The sequence below is a fragment of the Podarcis vaucheri genome (assembly GCF_965113315.1).
Source record: "Podarcis vaucheri genome assembly, chromosome: 3".
NCBI lineage: Eukaryota > Metazoa > Chordata > Lepidosauria > Squamata > Lacertidae > Podarcis > Podarcis vaucheri.
In genome coordinates, this window is record NC_138761.1 from 106,200,711 (window position 1) to 106,217,324 (window position 16,614).

General features: G+C 41.8%; 1 long non-coding RNA gene across 1 annotated transcript; it reads left to right on the forward strand.

Annotated features, from left to right (window-relative positions):
- Nucleotides 1–2,323: 2,323 nt before the first annotated feature.
- Nucleotides 2,324–15,381, forward strand: LOC309528348. Its single transcript, XR_014217693.1, has 4 exons — nucleotides 2,324–2,397; nucleotides 4,324–4,422; nucleotides 13,384–13,539; nucleotides 15,224–15,381. It is a non-coding gene; the product is annotated as an uncharacterized lncRNA (long non-coding RNA).
- Nucleotides 15,382–16,614: the final 1,233 nt, after the last annotated feature.

Consider the following 16,614-nt stretch of genomic DNA (forward strand, 5'->3'; position numbering starts at 1 on the left):
ACCACTTTAGCCAATGGGGCCTTCTGCTGCCGCCGTGCCGCCGGAGCACGATTTCTGTTCTCATCCTAAAGCAAAGTTCTTAACCTGAGGTACTATTTCTGGGTTAGCGGAGTCTGTAACCTGAAGCGTCTGTAACCTGAAGCGTATGTAACCCGAGGTACCACTGTAGTCACTTCATCCACTCCAACATAACACCCAACGAAACCACTTTCTATAAGCCAACATATTATTCAATCCCCAAATCCATATGTCATTGTTTCATTTCCTTTTTCATACCAAAAGTCTATGAGGGGTTTCCAGTCCTTGGTAAACAATGATTTTAGATGGGAGCCTGGAGAAGAAGATGCCTGGGATTGAATCAGGACCCTCATGGCAAGGATTAAACCTGCAAAGCATGTGTCAAGACCTCACAGAGAAGGACCAGTTCACACTGCAGCCCAGCTTTTCCCCAAGCAGGTGCCCTCCGTATGTTTTGGATCCCAAATCCCACTACCCTGGCCATTGGTCATGCTTGCTGGAGCTGTTGGGAGTAGCAGGTCCCCAGTATTTGGAGGAAACCGGAATGTGGTGGGCTGCCGTAGGCTATCTGTGTGAAGGATGGGAGAGGCTCCTCTGCCATATGCTATTTCAGACATCAGAGACCCAGCAGAATGTATGAACTAGAGTATACTTTATGGGGATATAGAAGGAAATTTTGCAAAACACACTTCAAAGAGAGGGGCTTATTTTCCTTCTATTCCCTCAGTATTTCCATTAACTCTAAAGCAATGACATCACAACAAAGCCAAGTTGCCAAGACTATATATATATATATATATATTCTCGCATGGTTACATTCTCTACAAATTATAGCTCTCGGAATATAAATCAGAATAATTGTTTAAATCAGAGTGACTGTTGAAACTGATTTACAGAGATCAAATCAAAAATGTAATAATTCTTGTGGTCTCACTAATGCCCAGAGCACCAAATATTTCTAAAAATTTGGGTTGTCAGTTATATATAGTGTTTACATTAGCATGCTGCTCGAACAGAGAAAATATATATTTTAAGATGAAAATGTGAATCCGGGGTTACAAGTATGTTTCTGAAACAGCTAAGTCATCTTGTTTCAAGTAAAACCAGATGTTTGCTTAAAGTGAAAGCCCATCATTTCTTTTAATTACATTCATTGGTTAGGCCACCAGGAATATCCATATGTGCACACAATGATCCGATTAAAATCAAAGACTTCACAATGGAGAATGCAATCAACCACCGAATGACCACCGTTAAGATATACAGTGCACTGATTCTGGGTTCTACCATGCAGCACTGCTAATTTCCCCCACAGCAAACCATTCAGAAATGATAACACTGACCTAGGCAACTTGTTTGTGACCTTCTTTGGATATGTCTTCTCCACTTTCTGCCTGATAATCATTCAAATATAGCCATCTTCGGATGTTCTCCTCTTGGACACAGGGTCACCATCACTTTCCATGTGTTGGGAAGGGAACTGCTTCCACGGGGGACCCTAATGTACTCTTCTAGGCTCCCTGCGAGATTTAGATTCATGATCTTCCTGGGTTCTAGACTGAATGGGAAGCCTACAGAAGTTCAAAAGAATCTCTGTTGCAGAAGTTCTATTCCCAACATGTGGAAAGCAATGAAGCTGGCAACAGGAACTTGGCAGGAGAGACAGGAGTCTCATCCCTGCTCTCCCCCTCATTGTATGGGGCTTGAATGGCTGGAGGGGGTTTATATCCTCTGGAAAAACAATCTCTCAAAGGACCTGTTGATGGCATTTTACCATTGCACTGTGGAGAGCGTACTAACTTATGGTCTGTGTGTGTGGTTTGGGAGCTGCACAGCCAGGAAAAAAAAATGCTATCCAGGGTTGTTAAGACTGCGGAGAGAATAATTGGGTGCACTCTTCCCACCTTGGATCAAATCTATGCTGCCAGGTGTCATAAGAAAGCGGCAGAGATAGCACAGGATAGTACGCAATGATCTCTTTCAGTTTCTGCCTTCTGGAAGAAGGTATAGGGTTATAAAGGCCAGGACTAGCCACCTGAGAAACAGTTTCTATGCAAATTCAATTCTGTGTCTAAACGCAGCATAAGGAGTTTCTACAGTATAGTGTATTTTAAAATAGGGTTTTAAAGTTTTTAGGGGTTTTTGAATGTTTTATGTAGTTTTGTAGTAGTTTTATGTAGTTTTTATGTAGTCTTTATGTAGTTTTGTGGTAGTTTTATGTAGTTTTTATGTAGTTTTTCAATTTCATTGTCCTGCATGGGACAATGACAATAAAGATATATTGTATCATATCGTATATCGTATCATATGAATATTCAGCATACTGCTTGACACTTTGCAGCTGTGACCCAACCCTTATTGACCAGAGGGCTTATGCTGGTAAATAATATTACTCAGTATATTTGAGGTACAGGTTTTGAAGCTCAGCCTTTTGGGAAATGTACAATTCTGTTTATCTTTGCCTTGTCAAAACGTGTTAGGATTTCATACTCCAGACTGTGTGGAAGCAAGTTCCATCTTGCTTGTACAAGCCCAGTACACTTCTGAACACAATTCAAAGTGTTGGTGCTGACCTTTAAAGCCTTAAATGGCCTCGGCCCAGTATACGTGAAGGAGCATCTCCACCCCCATCATTCAGCCCGGACACTGAGGTCCAGCTCTGAGAGCCTTCTGGCGGTTCCCTCACTGTGAGAAGCAAGGTTACAGGGAACCAGGCAGAGGGCCTTCTCATAGTGGCACCCACCCTGTGGAATGCCCTCCCATCAGATGTCCAGAAAATAAACAACTATCTGACTTTTAGAAGACATCTGAAGGCAGCCCTGTTTATGGAAGTTTTTAAGGTTTGCTGTTTTGTTGTTGTGGTGTTGTTGTTGTTGTCGTCGTCATTATCATCATCATCACCACAAGTCTAGAAAGGGTACTTTCAGAAATGAAGCACCACTCTAACCCCAACTTAACTATCTGCCTCACTCAATGACTCACATGGAAAAGTGTGAGATGGGGAGAGATTTTTAGATGATGCCTTAGTTTTAGAGTAAGTATACCTGGCAATTCCCTGTCAGATTTAGCAGAGAACAAAATATCTTCCCACCTAGGATGAATTCATAAATATGTGAGCAGTGGGAGACATGATCATGTCAGATATTAGAAACCTCCCTCCAATTGATTAGTCTAGAGGTCGTAGGATGAATCATGTCTCACTACACCAGGTTTATGCCCACATATGACCTGTTGGCAACACTACTAATGAAAACGTGATATATACCCAGTCAACTTTTTATTATTATTAATGGCATTATTATTATTACTATTATTAACACCATCTCTAAGCCACTCTTTATCAGTTAAGACCCGTGGGTGGTTTACAACATATACAATAAAGCAATACAATTCAATATATCATTAAAATTATAATTAAAAATCACACCATACCAGTAAAACAGATGGACCTAATCGATTACAGATGGTCTTACCAAGCCCATTTCTCCCAAAATCCTGGGAAAGGAGGTGTATTCTTAGGCAGTGCTAAAAGGATACCAGTTCTTCACTATAGTTCTAAACAGAGAATTTGGAAGCAAAATCCAGTTGATATTACCCCAATCATAAAATGGCTGTGCCCCCCCCCAATTTATGTGATTTTTCACCTGTGCCCCCCTTGGTATATCCCAGGGCCCCCTGGGTGACATTTGGCCCCCGGATTGGGAAACACTGATCTAAAAATAAAGAAGCATTTTGATTATGACACTACACCAATCTTCTCCTCTCCCTACCACCCCAGTATATCAGGAACTCCAGATGGACAGGAAAGCACAAGGTTGACGTGTCATCGCACCGTAACTTCATAAGAAGGATCCATTAGCTACCCATCCACTGTTTTGCAGGGTTGTACATTTTGCAGCTGTTTGCCTTCGCCATCAGATGGAGCCCGGCTGGTCCATTCATCCCACCACCAACTGTGATGTTCACCTGAGAGGGAGCCTGATGAGTTAACCATTTCTCTTCTCCCCAACCCCACCCCACCCCTTCCAGGTCTAAAACAAAGCAGGCTAAAAACCAAAAACGGACGACAGAGAAAGTGTCCCAAAGAACCATTTTGTTTTTCTTCAGACACTGTCAAAAGTAGGGGCAAGAGGAACGCAAGCTCTCTTTATTTATTACTGAACAATTAACTTCCACAGCGCTGTGGCCTCCTGGTAATGGACTTGTAATTAAACTAGAGTATGATTTATTGAAGTCAGGAGGGATCTCTCTCTAAAAATAGGCCTGCTTTAGTGTTCGTAACCCCCACCTCTTTCCCTCCCAAAGGGCAGTAAGTTAATAACTTTGCTGAATGAGATGACAAGATCTTCGACTTCCTTACAACAACTGCTTGAACTCCTCAGCTACTCCAGGTTATACTGAAAAGTGAGTATGGCAGCTGGTGTGAAATCAACACATCCAATTTTACACAATATACAGAACCAATTCCAAAGCGGCTCTCTCCCCTCCCTCCCACAAATGACTGAGTATAATATTCAAGGATTCACCCATACCCATAGGCAGATCCATGTGTGACAGCTCTTGGAGAGAGCCAGTGTGGTGTAGTGGTTAAGAGCGGCAGATTCATAATCTGGGGAACTGGGTTCGCGTCTCTGCTCTTCCACATGCAGCTGCTGGGTGACCTTGGGCTAGTCACACTTCTTTGAAGTCTCTCAGCCCCACTCACCTCACAGAGTGTTTGTTGTGGGGGAGGAAGAGAAAGGAGAATGTTAGCCGCTTTGAGACTCCTTCGGGTAGTGATAAAGCGGGATATCAAATCCAAACTCCTCCTCCTCCTCCTCTTCTTCTTCTGGGTCCCACATCCACATCCACTCCCATCCCCCACCCCATTCACACAGTAGGTTCACCCTTGCCTGTATTCAGGGTATAATAGGATTTAATAACTATTAGGCATGAGTGACCTGTTTGCCAACTTCCAATTTGATAGCGGGAAAAACATGTCTAGATATCCATAAACTTTCTATAGTTGCATGAAACCCCTTGTCACCACCACATCTTGTCCTACTCGCGGGTGGCACTGTGGTCTAAACCACTGCGCCTCTTCAGCTTGCCATTCACAAGGTCAGCAGTTTGAATCCCTGTGACAGGGTGAGCTCCCATTGCTCTGTCCCAGCTCCTGCCAACCTAGCAGTTCGAAAGCACACCTGTGCAAGTAGATAAATAGGTACCGCTGCAGTGGGAAGGTAAATAGCGTTTCCCTGCGCTCTGGTTTCCGTCACAGTGTCCCGTTGCACCAGAAGCGGTTTAGTCATGCTGGCCACATGACCCAGAAAGCTGTCTGTGGACAAATGCCTGCTCCCTTGGCCTGAAAGCAAGATGAATGCTGCACCCCATAGTCATCTTTGAGTTAACCATCCAGGGGTCCTTTACCTTTTTGACCTACTGAATGAGGTTGGTGCCAAAACTGCAAAAATTTGACAGCTTTAAGAGAGCAACTGGGGGAAATGGAAACTTCCCATTACCCCATTGCCCTTATTAATCCATAGCCAAAGGCTTTTTAATGAAACCTCAAAATTTTAAAAGGAGATGTTAGGGAAAAAGACTAAATTGCTTTCTAAAATGCATCAACTAATATTAGAATGGCATACGAAAGACGAACAGTTCAAATCAGTTATGATACACTGGGCGAGGGACTTTGGACATAATATACAACTTGCAGAGGTTTCGGAACTGGGATTTAAAGTTTGCAGCATGTTATACTCTGAAAGAAAATTATTTGAAAATGATGTATCACTGGTACTTAACCCCTAGCAAATTAGCTAAAATGTATAAAGCAAGGTCAAATGCATGCTGGAAATATAAGGAAAAAGAAGGCACCTTTTATCACATGTGGTGGACCTGTAAAGTAGTAAAAGAATTTTGGGAAATGATATATAATAAACAGAAAAAATGTTTAAAATAACATTTTCTTTAAAAAAAAAAAACCAAAAAAAAAAAACAACCCTGAAGCTTTTGTCATAGGACTTCTAAGTGCTAAAATACCAATGGACCAGTAGAGACTATTTATGTATGTGACCACTGTTGCCCGGATGTTACTAGCCCAGAGATGGAAAGAAGATACAGTCCCTACCAGAGAAGAATGACAGATTCAATTGATAGACTATGCTGAAATGGCAAAAATGACTGGAAGAATTAGGAAACAGGAAGACCAAAATTTTAATAAGGAATGGGGAAAATATATAGTTTATCTTAAAAATCATGGAATGATACTTGTAGTTGAATGTTGGACTACGGTTGTAATGGAGAGCTAATAGAACTAGATTAATAGAGAAGATGCAGGAGGAAAAAAGTTAACATAAGGACCCACAAAGAGGATGAGGGAAGTCCATGGGAATTTGTGGAATTCTCTTTTTGTTTTGGTAGTTTGACGACTGTTTGTAAATTTCAAAAACTGAAAATTAAATAAATTTATTTACGGTATTTATTAAATCTATAGCCAATCTAGCCAGCTAGATATTTATTTTTTAAGTCGTTGTATTGTAGTGGCTAGAGCATCAGACCTGGACTTGGGAGAGACCAGGCTTCAAGTGCCTACTTAGACATGAAGATCAACTTGACCCAGTTTATGGTACAATCCTGAATACTCTTTCCCATTCAACCATAATATTTTCAGTGAGACTCGAAAAGCTGTGTACTTTCTTAAATATTCCTCACTAACTCTCCATTCTGAAATGTACAGTATTTCCAAACAGCTAACCCCGAGAAAGAGAGAGAGAGAGAGAGAGAGAGAGAGAGAGGAGAAGGAAATACTTATCTTCCAAGGGATATTACCCCAGTCTGAAACTGTGGTGAAACATACAGAAAGGTCAGAGGGAAAATTGCTGTAAAGTTGTTTATCAGCATCACAGGACTCTCCCGGTGGGGTTTTGTACTAGGCTTAGCTGGTTCCAATCAAGGAGTTACTAGTGGATGGAAGGCTGAGAAGCAAGCTGCTGATTTGCTAACACTGAAAGAACTAGAAATAATTTAATTCCTAAGTGAGTGTAAACCACAGTGATTCATACATACTCGCTTCTGGTTTGCGGTCTCCGTTCTGGAGAAAATCCATCTTTTCCCCCATTCAATGACAATAGAGACAGAAGGTCCACTGATTCATAATACTAACAACATGAGACCTAGCAACTTTTCAGCTGGAATTGATTTTGATAGCTTGGAAAACATTGATCTTTGGGATGGAATGGGGGGGGGGATGGGAGAAATAAGACCCCAAGAAATATGTTGGATGGAAGTCAAATGTAAAGCAGCTTTTCTAACTGTTACACAAATAGCCATTATTCAGAATTGCTGTTCGTTCTTTCCTTGGAGAAACTAACTGGGAGAAGCTAACACAGCAAGAATTAATCATCATAATAATATAAATCAAGCTGCTAGATCTTGCAGGGAGAAGTACTGGAATCTTAGCAACATTCCCCCCACCCCCGAGATCTCATATATAGTTAGTTGGACGGAGGCAAGCAATCTCATAATACATTTTTGCCGCAATACAATAATAAGTGATTTACAACAAGGCAATCCACAGTTGCCCTAAGCCACTTAAGATATCTTAGAGCCCCTGATAGCCACAGCCCTAAGTTGTTTAATGCACAAGAACTTCCCATTAAGTAGCTGGTGGGATGCAGCCAACACTTAAAGGCTGCTCAACAATCCCTTTAATAGGATTAGAACTTTTGATCTATCGTAGGATACCGTTTTAGTCGTAGCATTTTGTAACCTGCACTTCAGCCAAAAGGCTCCTAGAGCAGCTTACATATACCAAGACTGTCACTGGCCACAGATTTACACACGACACAAAAATGGGGAAAGGGACAGAGAGGCTTATTGAACAGCTGGGTTCAACTGCAGCACAAACTGGCTTTGCAAAGGAAGCCAAACGGTCCAAAGTCACTGAGAGAGCAGCCTCAGATCAGAATGAGAGGGATCCAAATGGATTCACTGAAAAGCTTCAAGAGATCAGAGGGTGTGGGGTCATGAAAGGACCATTTGTGGATTGCTGTGATAATAGTTACACTCAGTTCAGATAGGATGGACGTGTTGGCAGCTGGGAGTATTGAGTGATTTTGAGACAGTGGCATTCATTGCCAATGGCGGAATCCCAGTACAGTGGTACCTTGGGTTACATACACTTCAGGTTACATACGCTTCAGGTTACAGACTCCGCTAACCCAGAAATATTACCTTGAGTTAAGAACTTTGCTTCAGGATGAGAACAGAAATCGTGTGGCAGCAGTGCAGTGGCAGCAGGAGGCCCCATTAGATAAAGTGGTGCTTCAGGTTAAGAACAGTTTCAGGTTAAGAACGGACCTCCAGAACGAATTAAGTTCTTAACCTGAGGTACCACTGTATAGGTTCCAACGAGTAAAAGGTAAAAGGTAAAGGACCCCTGAATGGTTTAGTCTGGTCGACTTCCGGAGAGGTGCCTCCAGTAATGGCTGAATTCCTCTGATCGGGAGGAATTTGCCCCGTGGGAATTTGGGTCTGGCCGCCATGGCGAAGGCGGAGACCCGCAAAAAATCACAGGCGGGAGAAGCCTCTGAACGTGGGATTCGGTGGGCACCTTTTGCGCCTCCCCTACTCGCGGGGAAACCCGGTTTCGGGGATCCGGAGTGACGTGGGGTAAGCGGCGCGGTGCTTCAAATCGTCTGCTTCTTCCACAGAGCGAAGCCGCATAGCTGTTGCCGGAGAGCACTGACTTTTTCCTGTGGACAATTTGACTCTAAAATAATTACCCGTGAGTAGAGCTGAAGTGGGAGAATTGGATTTTTAAACATTTAATTTGGCATCGATACAGGGAGTTTCAATACAGGAAGTCCGTCTCCCCTTTTGTAAATAAACTAAAGCAATTAGCCTGCAAGCTGAAGTCTTGGAAAGCCTTTTGTAAAAGACTAAATCTCCATTGTCAAAGAACTAAACCCCCCCTTTGGAGACAGGAGAAGAGGGGGGGAAGTGGTGGACTGAATATGCCTGTAGGAGTGAGTCAAGAGAATTAAAATACCGCCGCTCTGACCCTGGAAACGGGCTGCTAGCAGGATCAATGTCTTTTGGAATGTTCATTGACAGCGATTAGAACAGGTAATCATTCATTGACAGGTAGCTAAACAAGAGAATACATTGTTTCTACTGTCTCCGGCTGTTCTTAAAAAAAAAAAGGAGTAAAAGTAACTGAAAACTGAAACTAATTTTGGATTATTGGAACTGTGTTTAAAAGAGGATTTTACTGACTAATACAAATAGAAACTGTTTTCCCTTAGTGGAAGCTTTTGAAATTGGTTGCTTTACAGGAGCTGGGCTAGGGGAATTTCCAGCTGCAAGATAAAAAATTGTGAGACTCTGGGATTGACCTTGAATCTCTTAAGTGTTATGGGAAATGGAAAGGAGAAAACAGACGGAATGTCGACAGAAGAGGCCTTAGCGGTCGTATTAGTGAAAATAAACGATTCGCTGGAACAGCTTCACAAGAAAACAGACGTGATCAGTGTGAAAGTGGATGCTGCAAATATTAAAATAGACTTAATTGTAGAAAGTTTAAATAATCTGGGACAAAAGGTGAATACCAATACAGAAACCATCCAGAAATTGATACAGGAATCTACTTTGATACGGCAAACTGCGGATGAAGTCAAGGAGAAATCCCTTGCTGCTGAATGTAAAGCAATACAACTGGAGAGAGAGTGAGTCCCATCCATACAAGGACAACTTGATGAACATAAGCTGACATTTGTTATAATTGAACTTAAAGAGAAACAGTTGAATTTGAGGATCAGAGCCCTACCTGAGGAAAAGGAAAGCTTGACAGAGTCTCAGGAGGAGACAGGACTAACATCGGTTGAGAAAGAGAGGTATTTGGGGGTTAGTATGACCGCCAGAAATGTGAATTTATTCAAGGATAACTGTGAAGGACGTTGGATTGAAGAGAAGGGGGATTTGGAAATATGGACATATCTGAAGTTGTTATTGTTGGGCCGAGTTGCTGTAGTGGGGGTGAGGGTTGCTGTGTTGTCGGGGATGTTGCTTTTGTTTCAAACATTGCAAGCTTTGGATGGGATGGATTGTTTCAGGAGGTGGCAGAGGGACGTCTCTAGATTTGTTTGGCAGGGCAGGAAGCCTTGAGTAAAATTTAAGATATTGGCGGATGCCAAAGAAGGAGGTGGACTTGCCCTGCCAGACCCCTAAACTTTGTTGTGAACCATCTGCTTTTTACTGGCTGAGAGAATGGCTGCTTCTTGAAAGCACTGAAGTGTTGGATAATGGCAGATGAAGTTGATGGACTATATGGAATTGGCGGAAATGACTGGCAAGATCCGAGACCAGGGAGAAGAGTCGGGGGAAGAAGACTGGAAAAAGTTTAAAGACTATTTATAGAAATATTGTAAAATTAATGAATGTTAGAAGAATGTTGGAATGAAGTTATATGGCTTTAGTAGAAATGTTATAAGGAATTAAGTATAAATAGATTAATAGAAAATTAAAGGAAAAAATAAGTCAAGAATGTGTTAAGATAATTATAGGATAGAAAACAGAGGAAGATGGAAAGGAATTGCTGAAACAATTAATAGAAATGGAATACATAAAGGGAGGAGGTTGTTGGAAATAAGCGAATGAAAGATAAGATATTGAAAATGTTTGAGGTGTTTTTAAATTGTTTTTGTTTGTTTGTTTTTGTTTTGTTTTGTTTGTAGTGTTTTGTATTGTATTTGTATTGTTCTTTTTCTTTTCTTTTCTTGTTTGTAGTGTTGTGTTGAAACTGTTCGAAAAGTAATAAATATCATTTTTTTTAAAAAAAAGAATGGTTTAGTCCAGTCAAAGGCAACTATGGGGTTGCGGCTCTCATCTTGCTTTCAGGCCGAGGTAGCCGGCGTTTGTCCACAGACAGCTTTCCGGGTCATGTGGCCAGGATGACTAAACCGATTCTGGCACAATGGAACACCATGACGGAAACCAGAACACACAGAAATGCCATTTACCTTCTCATTGCATAGGTACCTATTTATCTACTTGCACTGGCATGCTTTCGAACTGCTAGGTTGGCAGCTAGGACAGCAACGGGAGCTCACCCCATCCTGGGGATTCGAACTGCTGACCTTCTGATTGGCAAGCCCAAGAGGTTCAGTGGTTTAGACCACAGTGCCACCTGCATCCCTGTGGAGGCTGGTGACTGCTGGTACTGATGGCACAGAAGGTTAGGAGGCCAACAGTAGATGAAGCCAGAGCCAATGACAGGGGGGATCAAACTAATTCTAATTTTGTAACAGAAAAGTGGGTAATTAACGGTGCAATTCTGTCTGAAACATGGCTACTCAAAAGCAAATTCCATTGTGCTCAATGGGCTCCCTCCATCATAAATATGTGTAGGACTGAGTTCAATAGGACTTACTCCCTGCTGAGTATGCACAGGATTGCAGACAGAGTTCTATTTTTATTTTTAAGGCAAGCAAGTCCTAGATTGTATATTTTTAGAGATAATGCTTGTACAGGGGATGACCAGGCCGCTGTCACCACACCATTCCACCATGTTCTTCAAAGAACATATGAGTCAGGGTCTTCACACAAATGCCCTGTTGATCAGAAAACCTTCTCATGCTCTTTCTTTCACTCAAAATGTATCGGATGACTCAAGAAGGCGCACTTTTTCACAAGCATTTCTAGGATTGCGAAAATGGAAATTAACAAAACGTTTGCTCGTGAATACAGTGGTACCTCGGATTAAGTACTTAATTCGTTCCAGAGGTCCATACTTAACCTGAAACTGTTCTTAACCTGAAGCACCACTTTAGCTAATGGGGCCTCCTGCTGCTGCTGTGTCGCCGAAGCACGATTTCTGTTCTTATCCTGAAGCAAAGTTCTTAACCAGAAGCACTATTTCTGGGTTAGTGGAGTCTGTAACCTGAAGCATATGTAACCTGAAGCGTATGTAACCCGAGGTACCCCTGTAACACTGAACACAGGCACAAGCTTCTTCCACAAGTGCTTGCGTAACAGAGCACGCACTTGCCAATTTGTACAGCTCAACTTTTGTGTACACAAGCACATGGTACGTACACTCATTGAACATTACACAAACATACAGTTCAACTATCTGTGTACATAGTATACAGATTGTACACTCATTGAACATTACATAGTCGAATAACTGTGCAAGCATACAGCTCAATCGTAATGTGTGAATGCTTCTAAGAAAAATATGAATAATCCTAGAATTTGCAGCACAGAGGGGTTGCTTCTGTGGAGTCTCTCTAGTTCTTCTTCTCCTTCTTCTTCTTCTTCTTCTTCTTCTTCTTCTTCTTCTTCTTCTTCTACCGCGACACTGCCATTGAACTCTTACAGTAAACAAAATCCTTGAAGAAACTCTTGTTACAAGCCTGTAACATTCATGTTTATTTCTGTTCCGAGTACCTAAATCTATATAACCTAAAAGTTTACTGTCAGGACTGTAACCCTTAATGGCCCAATAAATGCACAAGAGCTTGCTTTGGATTTGGCACATTGCAGATACCCATTATCACCTTATGCCTCCTCAGAATATATTCTTGTGCCTTCCCTGTTTCACTCCAGGGGCTGAGAAAATGGATTTTAAAAGGATCTACATCATTTCTATTGAAATCTATGGGAGTTGGAGGCAGGAGGCAGAATACAGGCCATAAACTTTTACCACAAGCATCTGGGCACAATTTTCTTTTAACAAACAGAATTCAGAGTTTGTATAACAGCTGCTGTGGTAACTAGGAGGACTTTATAGCAGCCTTTTTTATGCTGTGCTAGCAATAACCACCTACTTTTATAGGGAAAGTGTAGTCATTTCCAGCTGGTGACCTTCGTGTGCTGGACACCTGTCCAATAGGAATTGGACTGAAACCCTCAGCACATTTGAAGCAAGGGAGGGAAGACTGTCATCAAGGTAACAACTTTTATTTTGGGACTCGGAAGTGACCTCTAAATCTATTTGTTCCAGGATAACATCATTTTCCGATAAACCTTGGCTTCTCTACTGGGATTCACTGCTAAGCTCTACAGCTTCAAATCTAGGGGAAATGGTTTGGGTTTACGATAGCAACTTGTATAACACTGCAAGATGGGTGGGGTGGGACCCCACAGGAATCTCCTCTTTAATGAGGAGACATTGAGCTTACAGATGACATAAGTTTGCTGTCCTATTTCCGCAGAGATGCCCAAGCCAAAACAAATTATCTTGGAGGTGCACAGTTAATAAAGTTGAGAATCAACACTGGGAGGAAGAAAAAAAATAAACTCTGCAGCCATAAGAAAGATCAAATCTCAAGAAGCGCCAACAACTGCTCTTTCTTTCTTTTCTTTTCTTTCTTGTAATTGAAGACGGAAAGGTCCAACATTTTGTGTATCTTGGTGGCAATGCAAACAAAACAGGTGGAACGGATGAAGAGATTAAAACCAGGAGACCAAAAGCCAGCCACACCTTTGCGAGTGAAAAGTCAGCCTGGAGGAACAGACTTTCCCCCTCCAAACTAAACTGTGACTGTTTAATAGAGATGTAAAACCTTTCCTTTTATATAGTGCTAAAACTTGAAGACTTATTAAGCCTTTGCTTTTTAAACCCCGAGGTTTCCTTTAAAAATAGCCAAAAAAACAAAACGACCATATTCCATTGCCAGAAATATTTTTTTAGGGGTGAAGAAGCAGTGACGGCGGCACCATCACACATCCTGGTTCACAATTCAGCCTACATTTACATACTCTACACGGGTTGCCTCAATCATAAATTCTTTAGAGGAATTGTTTATAATGTATAGGTAAAGGTAAAGGGACCCCTGACAGTTAAGTCCAGTCGCGAACGACTCCGGAGTTGCGGCACTCATCTCGCTTTACTGGCTGAGGGAGCCAACATTTGTCCGCAGACAGTTTTTCTGGGTCAGGTGGCCAGCATGACTAAGCCGCTTCTGGCACAACGGAACACTGAAACCAGAGAAGCACATGGAAATGCCGTTTATCTTCCCACCGGAGCGGTACCTATTAATCTACTTGCACTTTTTGGCGTGCTTTCGAACTGCTAGGTTGACAGGAGCTGGGACCGAGCAATGGCAGCTCACCCCATCACCGCCGAACCAGCAACCTCTTGATCGGCAAGCCCAAGAGGCTCAGTGGTTTAGACCACAGCGCCACCTGCATCCCCAGTGTATATGTAGTAAAGAACATAATATTGCAGTATATTGTAAGAAATTCAGCTCAGTGCACATTTAAACATGAATCTACCTAATTCACACTTTCAAAATAAAAATAAAAATATATGAACTGAAACACAGGCATCCTTTGAAATTTTCAGTTCCCCGAATTTTGCAATGTCGTTCTCTAGCTGAGTAGTATGTACAGAAATGCACACACTAAGGTAAATTGTGTGTAAAAATACATAAGATCATAAAAACAACATACAAAATGTATCATTTATTTATTTGGGCAATTGAGATACTGCTTAATTAAAATTGTCTCTAAGCTGTGAATAAAGTATACAATACAATTAAAATTAAAGCTGGTTAAAGTGATAGAATTGGACTTTCACTAAATTGGGAATGGTGGCTTGCGAATGTGGGTATATTAGGCAAAATTGCACACAAACATGTGCATATTAGGAGTATGTCACACTAAAGTGATGATGGATTTTAATGAGGATTTTTTTTAAAAAAAACTTAAAAAACTTAAAACTCCGGAGGGCTTCCCCTGCTTCGGGCAGGTGAGCGCAAGGCTTGGGGCGGCAGCCAGGGCTGGGGGGGGAATAATTTTTTTAAATTCATTTCCCCCCCAAAAAAAATGAGGTGCGTCTTATGGGCCGGTGCGCCTTATAGGACGAAAAATACGGTATCTGACTTTTAGAAGACATCCCTGTTTAGGGAAGATTTTAATGTTTGATGTTTTATCATGTTTTTAATATTCTGTTGGGAGCTGTCCAGAGTGGCTGGGGAAATTATTGTGTTGTTGTTGTTGTTGTTATATAAATATTATGGTGATGATTATGATTGTGATTGAATAGGACATCCCTATTTTCATCAGAGAAATGTTGGAGAGTATGCTTAGGTATTGTCCTTCCCATATATGTGGTGTAAATAAAGCTTAATGATAGAAAACATCACTCCAGCACAAAGCAAACTAGGGTATACATGCAATAGAATGCAGTAATTTTCTCCCTTGCCTCTTGCTTCAACAGGCTTCTGGTTAGGAAGGAGGCCATCTGAAAGCAAATCTGAAAACAGGACAGGCCACACAGAAGGTGGAATGCACTCTCCTATGATGGAAAGGGGGATTAGCAGCGGAAAAGTTGACAAAGTTAAAGGCTGCTGCCGTAGAAAACAATTAACCTAAGAGGGGGACATGGGACCCTCTACATTGCCGATGAGAGGAACATTTAGTTCTTGTCAAAACGAGAAATTGCATATAAAATGAGGAGGTATGATTTCCTACACCTGCAAAAAAAGTCATTAAAAATACTTTGCCTCTTTTCCTTGGTGTATACTGATGAATGCCTGTTTTTACTGGATGAGGTCTTTGATGAGACAGAGTGGGTGGGCAGACAGTGTTTTCCAATAGTAGAACTTATTCTATGAGCAAAAATTAGTAATAATAATGCTGCAATCTTCAGTTTAAACTTACACCTTCACTACATTGGCTCGGAAATATTCCCCTCTATATCACTTTTAGACAACACGTCAACACAAGTAAAATTTCATAACTTGCTCCCCAGCTTGACAATGATGCATCGGTTATGTTGCCAATCAGCAACTCAAAACTTTCCCCCTTTGCGAAAAAGCAATTATTCTGAAACTACCAGCAAAGTGAGAACCTTCCACGTAGAAAAAGAAAGGAAGGAAAGAGGAGGGGAGCCATGCAGGGAAGGTGTGAATTCTTATTCTTCAGCATGTCAGGGGTCTATTTTTGCCAAAGCTAATATGCTGAGATCCATATGATTTAAGTGATTGGCAATTCTGGAATGTAACATTCAGGAAAGCAAGCAGGAGGAAACGTCCTGGAGATTTTGCCAAGTAGAGGAATGTCGATTTTGCTCAGGGCGAGTTTGACCGAGGTGGGGCAATAGGATGGGTATGGGGATATAGCTGCCCCACAAAAAAAGAAAAAGGGTTCAGAAGAGAATTCAGCCACACTCCCCAAAGGACTTATGCTGGAGTTTTCACAGTAACTTAAGCATTCCACTAGAAGAGTCAAGATGGGCTATATTCCATTTGCAGCAGAAGAAGGGAATCTTTTACAGCCCATGGGATGCGTTCCTTCATGAGAAGCCTTCTGAGTACCACATGCCATTGGTGAGTGGGATACAAAATTTGGCGTCAAATTTTGTATCCCACTCACCATGACCGTAAAATTGTACAGTATCTACACTCCAGCAGTGATGTATAGGGTGTTAGGTGGAGACACAATGTGCTCCTTCTGGGGTAGTCTGTCCATCTTTGGTCCCCATCTTGCACTCAGCTCTCATCAGTGGCTCCTAGAAGCTGACAGCATGTGATAACTGCCCCACCCGGGAAATGAATTCAATTGGCCAGCTAAACCAGGTGAGAGTAGCCAATGGGTCTCAAATCCTCG